The sequence below is a fragment of the Hydractinia symbiolongicarpus genome, chromosome 8, assembly GCF_029227915.1.
Source record: "Hydractinia symbiolongicarpus strain clone_291-10 chromosome 8, HSymV2.1, whole genome shotgun sequence".
NCBI lineage: Eukaryota > Metazoa > Cnidaria > Hydrozoa > Anthoathecata > Hydractiniidae > Hydractinia > Hydractinia symbiolongicarpus.
In genome coordinates, this window is record NC_079882.1 from 14077638 (window position 1) to 14091414 (window position 13777).

Below are 13777 nucleotides of genomic sequence, written 5' to 3' on the forward strand. Positions count from 1 at the left end.
TTATGCTTTCTGAGTTTTGTAGCTCTGTGGGCGCTCGTTCAATGGGATTGATAATTCCCAAACCACCAAGTCGAGGAGGCAAAGACAGGAGTGTGCGTTCATCACCATTCACAATGTGTCCGCCAGTAATAGCAGGTAGCAATCGATGTCGTATGATTTCTTCAAGTGGATTCAGATACTTCTCAATCCCAGGTATTGTTCTGAGGAAGAATTGAAATTTGTGTTGATAACCACTTGTATATCAAGCATAAGCAGCTTGTGGCTGTGATAGCGCAATATCTGAAAGTAAAGATATCTCCTTCACCCAGTTCGTTACCATTTTTTCACAGTACTCCTTCCTGAAGCTGTCACTTCCGATCGAGGCGCCAAGATGTCTTTCACCATCAGTACATATCTGGATATTCGTGCCCTCAAAAGTCGCTTTCGCCAGTTGTTCGTGTCCTGGTTTTACAATTAGCCACGATTTGTGAGGTTGTGGATTGTAACCGAACAATGGTCCAATTTGCATCAATCTATCCCACCAAACTTTCAAGTTTCTACATTTTCCACCTGCACTAACGTCATCAGCGAAATCAGCAACAGTAGTCTCAAATATTCCGTCAGCCATCAGATTAAGTAGGGGTGTTAGACCAATTGCGTATTTTGCCATCCCTAGCGGATCACCCTGCGTAGTACCCTCCTCGGATCTTATTTCTTTACCTCCAATGATGAAAAGCCTCGCATGAAATCTATAGCAATTGATGACATAACATGCAATAGTCGGGCAAACAATCTTGACGTTGTGCAGGAGTGCTTCTCTGTTGATACTATTGAAGGCATTTGCTGCATCAACAAGTAAAACAGCCTCGTCACTGTCAAATACCTCCCTCATCCCGTGGATTGCCGCTTCACTGCCAGACTTCTGACCCGAGCACATCTGAATTTCCGCACTTGATTTAAGGACGTCTTTCTGAACAACTGCCATCACTACCTTGCCACATATTCTTCGCAAGACTTCTCCAACACCAATTGGTCTTACTCCAGGTTTTTTGTCTAGAGGTACGAGTCTGCAAACAGTAAATGCTTCAAGCGATTGATCTTCAACATTCTCTATACATCTTTATAACGTTGGCTATAGCTCTTCTTAAATCCAAACCGCATTCACCGAAAACCTTTGAAGTTAAAGGCTTTCTCCATCCATCTGCGTCCATCCCAGAAGGTTCGGAGCCTTCTTTTGTTACTTGAGCTGCTTTCAATACGTACGTGTCATCAATGACGTCATATACAATCGGATTAACCGTTGATAACGGTCCTTGCAATATAACGTCTTCCTTCGCTTGTTCGCCTGGTGGATGTTTAACTCGTAATAAATTGAATGTTTCGTCATTTAAAGGAAGAATGCCACCTGCCATGTTGTTTGTTAATAATTTGATTGCTCCGTTCACATTTCCAGTCTGCATGAGATCTTTAAACTTTCTCGAAACAACTTCTATGTTTCTTCTCTCGGTTGGTTTAGGCAATCGTGATTGAAGCATTTCACATTCATCGCAAAGTGCTTGAAAATCGCCTTTGTTCCACCATTCTAGTCTTCGTTGTAATGCGTTAACATGGTCTTTGCTTTTCGAGTTTTTTGACGGCTTCTAAAGTAATAGAGCTGGCATTACGTGCACTGCTTTTAACGCAATACATTTGATTGGGCTATTTTCCACCCAGCTATTCAATAGTCTAGTTACTTCTCGAAGAAAGTTTTTTCCAGTAGCACCATTTGGAAGCATGAACAAATTTCGCCTCCAAAATACAATTTTCTCATAACAAGAATTAATTTGATCAATCGCATCTGTACCTCTAACGTTACCCCAATAAAACCGTTCATCATTGCGCCGTAAAACAAAACAAACGTAAATAAACGGCCCGGGTACCCGGGTACTCTTTTTCTTATGACTATGGCAGAATTGTGCCAATACAAATATTTAAACAATCGGTCATAACGCCAAAAAACTATCAATTTTTAATAAATCTGAGATTAAAAGTTAACTTGGTTCCAATGACAACAACATTAAAAAGTCAAGATATAGAAATAATCAGAGAACTCCACGAAAAAGGCAAAACTTTTACCTGGTTGTTGTAAGTGCAAGATAATTATGTTTTTCCTAGCCCTGTCCAGGATTTGAACCTGGATCTTTCATTTGCATGAGTGTCATTGCCATTAGACCAACAGGGCAACCTGGCGTTGAAATGTCTGGTTTAGTCACAAGTAACTATAACACTTGGCATTAAACGTCTGGTGTAGAGCGATTTATACGTTTTGTAAATTGTGCCACACGTTCATGTGGAGCGCCAAGTATGCAGTATATCATAAATTATATGAAGCACACACAACAGTAAGATTTTTCGGGTGTAATATATTTTTCAAATAATAACTTTTCTGCAAAAATACAGTTTCTATGTTGTGCCCATCTTAGCGGATTTTTTCAAAATGTTTCTGGCAAAACTTAGTTAATTTCAACCCAGGGTGAGCGCTTAGTACAGTAAACAATGTTGCATATCCATATAGGTTTAATACCTTTTCAAACAAAAGATTAGCGCAACTTCTGTTAAATAGATAGGTAACAGCTACATACATAACAACAAGCTGTTACCTATGTTACATAGGTAACAGCTTGTTGTTAACACTGGGCTGAGTGATTTGTACAGGTATACTGTTTCGCACATACGTTTCGGCATAATACCCATTTCTAAAAAACTATCCTAACTTCAGTTCAAACAAACAGACAGTTAACAACCTGTTGTTATCCTATGCACCGAAAACTATTTTACTTTGCGGAAAATTTTCATTTAAAAATCAAAATACAGTTTATAACCTGTTTTTACCTTCTGTAAGCAAAAAAAAAAACCCTGCAATATGGAAAAAAATTTCTGTGAAAGATCAAAAATTAATCGTGACATCTGATAGGCGTAACACAGTTTCCAAAAAACCTTTATTGCAACTTCAGTTTAAAAAAACACAAGCCCATTGTTACCCTGTCCAGATAAAAATCAAACAACAGTGTATGTTCATTTTGCAAACAAGTTTTCATGACAGTAGCATAAAAAGCTCTTATTCCAAACTGAACAAAAACGTCGCTACAACCGCATTGGTGTAACGATCAGGTCAAGTTACAGACACAGAAATTAGGGTCATTATTTGTACATCTTGGGAAATTAAATAAGAAATAATGAATATATTTAAAGATTTTTAATGGATGTTGACGATTGCATGGGAGCCGCTTGTCAGAATTTAAAACGCCTCAGTAATAAAAAATGATGTTGTTGCCCAAAAATACACACAAAATGTAAAAATTATAAACCGGTTCAGAACACAATTTTTTTTCTTAGTATGATGATCTGTAGTGATCAATGTACCAACCATTTTAAATGTAAATGTCAAAACAGAATAAGGAGTAAATTTTGAATGAACAAAGATATTATTTTTGGAATATACATGGTCCGTCCTCACAAAAGCTACAAAAATGTAAAACAGATTGGTTTTTGAGGAGCATATCCAAATCAACGAAAATCAGTTCATTTAGCATGTCCTATATTGCCATTGCCCATAAATCTTCCACATAAAGGTTATGAAACACATCAAATTATAGAAAAATCAGGCATTTCATCATACAATATAAAAAACAAAAAAGTTTTAGTCAGAACAATTAGTAATTTTTTCAGTATCACTAAACACAGTTATTATTACAATTTTAAAATTTTTAACAAAAACGTGAATTTGTTCTCTCAATATATTGCATGTGGTCTTTTTTCCACAAAAGTTTACACAAAATTTGAAAAAAACAGCAGTTTGCAACATAAACAAAAACACGAACAACCATATCATCCTCTCATAAATTAAAATAAAGTCATAAACCCACGTAAATTGCCAATCAAATGACTACAACTCCCTCTAAAAATAACCTGGCATCTTACATGTAGGCTAACGAAAGTTAAACAGGATGTCAGAAACAAAACAATAAAAAATAACTTAACACACACGCTTTAAATTCTAAAAAAAAATTCCATTGATCTTAGAGAAAGATACACAATTGCTTTCTATTGCTGTGCTAGCAAGTGTGAACATGAAACTGTTTATAGTTTCACTTTCAACAAATTTGAAAAAGCTTTGTGTCAAATTCAAAAGAGCTTTGTGTTATCTGGGGTTTCTTTTTTATTTAAGTAGCAAAACATTTTATAACAACACAATAAATTGAATAGCTCGCCAGCTGGTAAATGTGTAAGGTATAACAATTTGTGTACTTCATAATAACTTTGTATGTTAACTTTTGGAAATTCAAATCTTCTGGCAGTAGACACTTTCCAAACGATTTTTCAACTTGTCACAAGGCCATTAAAGAGAACACTAGTTTTGAGAGGAAGACTTTGACAAGACTTATGATATTTTGGTTTCAGATCTCCAGCGTCATATCGAAATAATCCTTGGAGATGGTGCTAATTATATACAATTCGAATAAGAAAAAGGCATGGTTTTATTTAATGGTTGAAATGGGTGAAATGGCAATGTTTTCACATTTTCACTAAAGAAGTTGTCATGCTGATAGGCATGGAAAATGTTTGTGATTTTACTAACAAGGCGAAAATGACTTATACTTATACTTATTACAACCCTATGGACACAAAAATGTGTAATAATGTAGTTAACGATATCTGTTCTTGAATGATTTTGTATTGTTAAAACTTTCAAGTATTTGTAGTAATTATCACATATTAGCTACAAAGTATTTTCAAGTTTGATTTAACATTTTAAAAGTGTGACCCAGAAATGGTTACCGATAAATAAAAACCGTTTTTTTGCTTTAAGCTAATAGGGCTAAATATTTTTTGATTGAATGTTCTGCTAAATCAGTGTTCATTCTTTCGTTTTCGTAGGTTGTTGTGTTGTAAGTTTATTTTTATATAATTAGTTAATTACTAGTCAATAAGGCCCGTGGAAAAATCCACTAAGGCGCAGAAGAACAATGGAAAATTAGGTTGCTTTAGATTTTTTGCTGACGTCAACAGTGCATATACAAAAAGAAAATTGGTGAAATTTAATCATTTGTTGTCTGTAATGTGCAGAGGCTAAAACGCTGATCAAAATAATGTATAGTATCGTATGTTTTTGAAAAGAGCCTAAGGAGATATAGGGTATAAAAATTTTGCTGACGTCAGCAAAGTTCCTACCAAAAGTTCCAAAGAAAAATTTCTTCACAAATTCGTACACCCGTTGCATTCATCATATAGATCTTGAAATGCTGATCAAGAAAATGTATAGGAACATGAACTTTTGACAAACGGTTGCAGAGATATTGGGGTTTGTAGGTTTTGTGATGACGCCATCAACCCGTCCATTCCGAAACGGATTCAAGGACCCAGGTTTGGGAAACTTACCCAAATTGGTCCCAGGTGGTCCCTAGTTACCCACGCGGTGAAAAATCATTGACGTCACCACCTCGTTTCCAAGTTATTTGGCCCCAAAGTTTTAAGTGCACTGTAACGGCTTCAATAATTTAATATAGGATATTGACGTTAAATTAATATTATTGACGTCGCGCCGTAACGTCAGAAAATTTAACATATTGGATATGCATTTTTCAGCAACATCAAAGGAAAATGACGATATCCACTTTGCCTGTTACAGACACACGGAACTGGCGTATTATTATATAGACTAGTCGATAAAGCCCGTGGAAAAATCCACTGAGGCAGAATAAAAATTTTGATGACGGCAGCAACTTATCCACAAAAAAAAGTAGAACTGTGTTTCCACGTTGCCTCTATTGTGTAGAGCTTAAACTGCTGATCAAGAAAATGTATATGATCATGTGCTTTTGATGAGCGGTTAATGAGATATAAGGGTTTTAAAATTTTGCTGACGTCAGCAATGGCCAGTCAAACCCCCAAAACTTTTTTTTAGAAATTTGTATACCTGTTGCCTTCATCGTATAGATCTTGAAACGCTGATCAAGAAAATGTATAGTATCCTATGTTTTTGACAAACGTCTAAGGAGATTTAAGGGCTTTAAAATTTTGCTGACGTCAGCAAAGTCCCTATCAAAAGTTCCAAAAAAAATTTCTTCACAAATTCGTACACCAGTTGCATTCATCATATAGATCTTGAAATGCTGATCAAGAAAATGTATAGGAACGTGCACTTTTGACAAACGGTTGCAGAAATATTGGGATTTGAAGGTTTTGTGATGACGTCATCAACCCGTCCATTCCGAAACGGATTCAGGGATCCAGGTTTGGGAAACTTACCCAAATTGGTCCCAGGTGGTCCCTAGTTACCCACGCAGTGAAAAATCATTGACGTCACCACCTCGTTTCCAAGTTATTTGGCCTCAAAGTTTTAAGTGCACTGTAACGGCTTCATTAATTTAATATAGGATATTGACGTTAAAGTGGTGTTATTGACGTCGCGCCGTACCGTCAGAAAATTTAGCATATTAGACATGCATTTTTCGGTTACTTCAAAGAAAATTTCGGTAAGATTAAAGGAAAATGAACATATCCACTTTGCCTGTTACAGACACACGGAACTGGCGTATTATTATATAGATAAGGCCCGTGGAAAAATCCACTTAGGCAGGATAACAGAGAAAAACAACCGTCATTTAAATTTTGATGACGTCAGCAGAGACATGTCAGAACACAAAATGTTTTTTTTCAGAAATGTGTATGCCTGTTGCCTTCATCGTATAGATCTTGAAACGCTGAGCAAGAAAATGTATAGGATCATGTACTTTTGACAAACGGTTGCAGAGATATTAGGGTTTAAAGGTTTTTTAATTACGTCATCAAACCGTCCATTCCGAAACGGATTCGGGGATCCAGGTTTGGGAAAATTACCCAAATTGGTCCTAGGTGGTCCCTAGTTACCCACGCGGTGAAAAATCATTGACGTCACCACCTCGTTTCCAAGTTATTTGGCCTCAAAGTTTTAAGTGCACTGTAGTGGCTTCATTAATTTAATATAGGATATTGACGTTAAAGTAGTGTTATTGACGTCGCGTCGTAACGTCAGAAAATTTAACATATTAGACATGCATTTTTCGGTTACTTCAAAGTAAAATGAACATATCCACTTTGCCTGTTACAGACACACGGAACTGGCGTATTAGTATATAGATTTTATTGATTTCCGCCAGCGCCACGCGGGGCGGAATCTTTAAAATCGCCAGATGGAAGATAGATAGATATATATATATATCTATATAGATAGAGACAGCACATAGCCTGGACGCTGCACAGTCGGTAGTACAGATACTGTGTACTCTCACTTTATGGCATGGCATGGTTTGCAGGCTAACAGAAATATTCAACCTCGTGTCCAGATATCGTTTTTGAGAGTCTTGAAACCGTTCTCCTGCTGGCTATTGTTAGAAAGCTCCAGAAAGGACTAGACATAGCTGTTAAAAGATATTAATATTGCATTGCTTTCTGGAAAACCTTCCAGAATATATATTTACCTCCAGAATTCATCTTTACAGATTGATTGGGGTGTGATTGAACTAGCTTAGGTAATAAATATTTTAAGGAGTGAGTATACAAAAAAAATTGGGGTTTTTTTTAAAAAAATTTTTTTTCAGTGATTAGATAGCAAAAGATCTGGGCTTTAAAATGGTGCAAAAATATTTTTAAAAAAATGTATTTAAGATAAATTATTATCCCAAAAAAGTTTTTTTTTCATAAATTACTTTTTGTTATGCGATAAAGATCAAATATTTGTTCACACATAATCATCTTGGGTATTAATTTTTACTACTCAATTATGTTCAAGGTTATAAATGATAGCTGACTGAAAGAGGGAAATGATTTTCGTATGTAGTTAAAAGATTTTTTTGAAGTTTTTCTCCTATTTCCCATAAGGATATTTTCTTTTTGTTTTTTGTCTTCCTAAGTTGAATTACCGTGAAAAACACGGCAAAAAGCTTTTATATCATCAAAAAAAAGAAGAAAATCCAAAACAAAAATATTAGACTCGCCAGCTAAAAGAAGATAAAGACAAAAGGTTTCTACTGCTGATCGCCAAGCTAGCACTAGTCGAAAAAAAATTGTAGACGCTGTGTCATCCAGCGATAGCGATGAGAGCGATGACGAATACACAAACTTTCCGCCGCGCAACTGGATCGTTGATTTAAATCTATTGACAGATTGTTTAAAAAGATACTCCGTTTGCAAAGTCTGTCACGGCCAAGTAATTATAACGGAGCACAAAAACTTTCGAGCTGGACTGGGAACGAAGCTTATTTTGCAATGTAATGTTTTAGGGTAAGCATACTGGGTCTCACAAAAAACAATTCACCACACTCATGCTGGAGGTAAATATTTTGCTTTATTATTTCTCTGTATTCATATGTACCCCAGGCACAATTGGATTTTTAAATATTTTTCACATTCATTTTTCAATGAAAGATTTATAAATTAGAGACCAAACACCATTGAACCACAAGATACTGCAGTCGAAGGTAACTAAATTGTATTTTGTGAAGTTATAACCACATGATCCATTTCTGGTGCAAGTGGCAGGTAATTCAGATTTTGTAATCTTCCTGATTGATTTTTACTTCAGTCACAACAACTCCATCTAAAGGGAAACATAAACCTGCTGAATCTGTGGTGTCAACCCCACCAAAACGACTATTCAGCCCGAGCAAATCAGGATATTCTCCATCTGCTCCAGCTAAGTCAGTTGGTAAGTTTTTTTCACAAATCATTTCTGATAATGTCAAATACATCCAATAACTTTAAAGAAGGTAGTGTTTATCAGTCCAGTATTGCTCATTCAATCGCTCGCGAAAATATTTTTCATTACAAATCATGTTGTATTCCTTTTTATCTTTCAGACATCACTGGCTTCATTGGTGCTATAACTATTATGAAACCCAATCAAAGTAAAAGTCGACACTACTTTACAGTTAACTTCAAGACAAATGCGACACAAATAGTGAAAGTCATTGTGGCTAAAAACAATGTTCAAAATTTGAAACAAAAACGCCGTAGCTTTATTGATAAATGCCGTAACCAAATGCCTGTGACCTTACAAAATGTCATACAGTTCAATTGCACCAGCAAAGGAAATATACTTCGATTTAAACGATGCAGATGCAATTCCACTAGAAAATCTTGACATTGATGGCTTGGCTTTGTCGATAATAGGGAAGTTAAAGTTGCCTAAAGCAATTGTACATCAGCTATTTTTCCGAAATGGGAAAAATCATGTGGAACGTATACAAGAACGGCTTATATCTGATGGAACGCAAACAATGCAAATTACATTCTGGGGGGACTTTGTCGATGTACTCAAAGAAGATGAATTAATTCAAGTCGTGAATGCCAATACCAAATTGTTGCACGACAATGTTGTGTTAAATACCACATATTCGACTGGTTTGTGCTACTTGAGTGCTGATCTAGACGCAAATTTTGATCAAGCACAAATAGCAGAACAAAAAAACAGCCAGAGGGACAACAAAGTTTGGTTCTTTGTTGTCCTATTATTGAAAGCATCGTCAAAGATTCGTATCTCAAGTGCAAAAAATGCAACAAGAAGATCAAACTTAATCCAGGAACTCTTGTGATAACTGTCATCGAGAGTACTTGGTGAAGAATTTACAAAATGATGAAAACAGTAACCGGTCAATTGTTACCTTTGATCTCAGAACAGAAACTACGGCAGTAACTGCATCAGCGTTTGGTGAAACAATCATGAAATATTTTGGTGAAAATGTCGTCTCCTGCGGGGCGAACACACAATTGAAAGCGAGAATACTCGCACTACAAAAAGTGGATTTTACAATCACAAAATCGAATATGATAATAACAAAAATAGCAAACCATGACAAAGATGACGAATAAAAAGCATTTGTTGAAGAGGAACACTGTTTTATGACACTTCAGTCCTCATTCTTTTGTTGCGATGTTTTCGATACTCTTTTGTTTTAGTTGAAACCGCATATGATGTAAACAAATACTAGATTCAATTCAAACTATCAAAGTTTGATTAGGAGCTTCATGTTTCATCTTCCCACTATTTGATATTTCGGCCATTGATGCAAATTTTATGATTTTTACGACGCATGTGACATTTTCTTTGTCAATTTCTATTCATGTAAACACGTGAATTTATTTTTACGACCTATGTAATTATGTATTATCATTTTTCACTTAAAGCAGATGTATATATTGATATTTTTTCACCTCTCAACGACAAAATAAACAACGCTCGATCATGATAGCTCGACTATAACTGTGCTAAACAATATGCGTGTGTATAGTAGAAGATATACTTGTATTTCTTTATAGTATTGCATTTTATTATATGGTTTATAAAAAAGTTTGCTTATTTTTATGGCTTTGTTTTGTTAATTAATATGAAACGAAATACCATTCAAATTTTCTAGCCAAAAAGCTTCATGTATATGTCCATCTTAGGGAAGAAATTTAATCGGAATTTCATTAGGCGAATGACACCAAAACCCAACAAGAACCAAATATGCGGACCATTTCTATGAGTTACCTTGAACCTGTAAACCATTTCAGTCTACTCACAGACCCTGTGTTCCTTTGGGTCTACTTCGTCTTGTTAAATTTTCCGTACTACGTACCAAAGTCTGGTGTACGGCTTTATGCTTTGCACTCCCTCATTGTTGTCATCCCCAGCCCCTATTCGAAGAGCGCTTCGTACGGAATTTTGCTACCAGACTTGGTAGACCATGATAACGCAGAAAAATGGTTTACGGGTGGTAGGCTACGCTCGACATGCATAAGTCTGCAAATCAGAACTCCCTCACTTAAGAAGTACATCAGTCTAGGCACGTATCGAATACATCAACCTTGCTGCACTGCCAGTCCCGTTTTCTTTGTGCAAGTGCTGTTTGTGTATCGCTGCTTTTCCGCGGTGACCATCGAGGGAACGTCCAAACAGATACTCTATTACGAAATCGATGCGGTCGCACCGCTGTGTCACCGTACTAGTAACATTATAGTGAGCAGTAAGTTCAACAAACCGAAGTTTTCCGTTTGTTAGTCAGCTAACAGCTTTATGTAGCATTTTGAATTTTAGGACAAACACAATAGTTATGCGCCAAGAGAGACATTAATTACGCAACAAAAACATAAACAAATATGGTGGCTAGGCTTTTTTTAAAAAAGCGGTAAAATATAAAACTTCAAGAATTTGAGGCTTTTCTTGGAGTCTGCTTGCTCCAGTGACATAAAACTAAACGTCTTAAAACATCTAAGTTCTTACTATTATTGATTTTAAATTCACTTCAAACTCTAGCCTTTATTTTCTACTTCTAACTTTACTTCTAGCTCTAGCTATCACTTCTTACTTACTTCTTGGACTTTTCTTTCTCTGAATTACGGAGTTTCATACCGCGCAGGTGTGGGCACTAGCGAAGCGCTTGTAGGGACAAAATTTTATATCCCCCGCAGAGCGTAAGGCATTTGCTAAGAAAAACATGCAGCACGCAGAGAATTATTCACTTTTTCCTGTATTTTCACTTTTGGTGCGATATATTGATTTTACAATTATTTAAAGGAACGATACGATTGACATAAGATTGTATATTATGGAAGTCCAAGACCTAACCTTGGTTATTAATTTAATTGCTTCAAGTTGTGGGGTACACTTATCATGAAAAGTTGGCAGTCAAAAGAGAAAGAAACCTTATTTTTGGTAGCTAGTTACATCACAAGTTGTCTTAAAAATATCACAGTGCTGATCAAAGAGGAAGTGCTAGCATGTCATTCAAGATTTATATAGCTACTAGTACAGCCAAAATAATGTAGCTCATTAAACAAAAGTAAAGAAAACTTTCTAAACTAATAGTTTCATGCTCATTAAACAGATACTTAGCTAGCTATAATATTAAAAAACAATTCAAAAATTTCTTATTTTGTGTTTGCTAGAAACTTTATTCAACTAACCAGGGCCGGGCTACCTACATTTTTTATACACCAAATTAAAAATTGTCAAAAAGCTGGTTGTATCTGTCTCGATGTAGTTTTTGTTAGCTAGGGGTCACACTTGGTCACTCATATATATCGTAGCCTTATTCATACAATAATCAGATATATAGGTGGGCAAGTGCACAGATGCTAAAAATAGGATCATAAAAACTCATTTCTAATATCACTCAACTTCAAAAAACATTAAACAGTGCAGTTCGAACACCAACTTAGCCTTAAAAATTGCTACCCCTCAATTTTGCATTGGAATAATATTAATCTGTAAAGTACAAAGTTTCAACCGCTGTGAAATATAAAGTAAAATAATATACTGTGGTTAAAATAAACAAATTTAATGGGAAATAACTTTTTAAACAAATTTAGTGACTTTAACTGTTTTCGTGAAATATTTTCGGTTGCCAATTTTGCAGAATTGTGCAAAATATGTGCAAAAATTTTTCTTATTTCAATGTACCAAAATTACTATAGCTATCACAAAATTATTAAAGTGGACCTTGCCTAAATTTATTCTTGCATTTTACCAAAATTATGAACACAGTAATACAGTGTAACATGCTATTATATATATCCCTTCCTAGCTAGTTATGTAATATTTATATACAATAATTTCTAACGAAAAGTCAAAGCCAGTCATTATATCATTGAAGTGTGTATTTTATTTTCAATCCATTTCATCTGTGCTGTTTTTTATATAACTAGTTAGCTATACTTTGCAAATGAATCCTTTATTAAATGGAAGAGCCACGTTAATCCATGTCAAACTTGTAGATCCATATAAAGCTAGCTATAGGGCTGTCATCAAAAATATGTTGTGTTCGCGTCCTCCGACCGACTCACTTTTGGTAATAAAAACCCGAGTCGGTAAGTCGGAAGTAGGCCGCGAAAAAATTTCGCGAGATATTTTTTAAAAAGATTTTTTTTTCGCTAGAACTAATTTATGGAATATATTCTTGTTACATTTCCTGAGCTATTGGTTTTCAACCGATGAACAGTACCTATCTGTCCGTTAATGAGTTTATCAGATACATCAATATTTGACGTCAACATGACTTTTGCATGAAGTTTTAACAGAAGGTTTCGCGCAAGTCCACCTGTTTCCATTTGAGTGCGAGAATTAAGATTTTGGACTAATTGCACGGGTGTATTTTCTGGAATTTTGTCAATAGCGATATTTATTTTGTCCGATGTTATGCTATTAAGCATTTTTTTGTTATGCTTAGAGGCGGGTTGATTTTCAGCAAATATATGAATTGCATTTTTGGGGTAATGTGGGTCATTTGGTGAAAATAAATTTAGTTTTTAGTAAATCTTCGTGTCGCCTTTCTAATTTTTCCACTCTGATATTGTTTAATAATTCAATAAAATATTGATCACCACGCTGTCTCATAACTTCCGTTAGTTCAGCAATCTTAAAATGCTTCCAGCAATGTGAAATATTTAATAATGCATCTTTGTATTCTGCGTAAACTGGCCTTGCTTGAATTGGTGGAAGTTGGTAGGAATCGCCACATGCTATAACAGATATTCCTGCAAATGGAATGTCATCTGCGCATCCAAATATTTCGGTTAGCCGTTGATGAATGTAAAAGTAGCTTGTTTGAAACCCTTGACATTTCATCTATTACAATAACGCTTAGTTCTGAAAGCTTGTTTCGCAGTATACATTTCTTTTTATCACTTAACTTAGAAATGTTTTTAGTGAAACTTCTATCCCCTGGTATACCTAAGGCTGCATGTATTGTATTTCGCTCTATATTAATGGCAGCAACACCGGTTGGTGCTAAAATGAGAA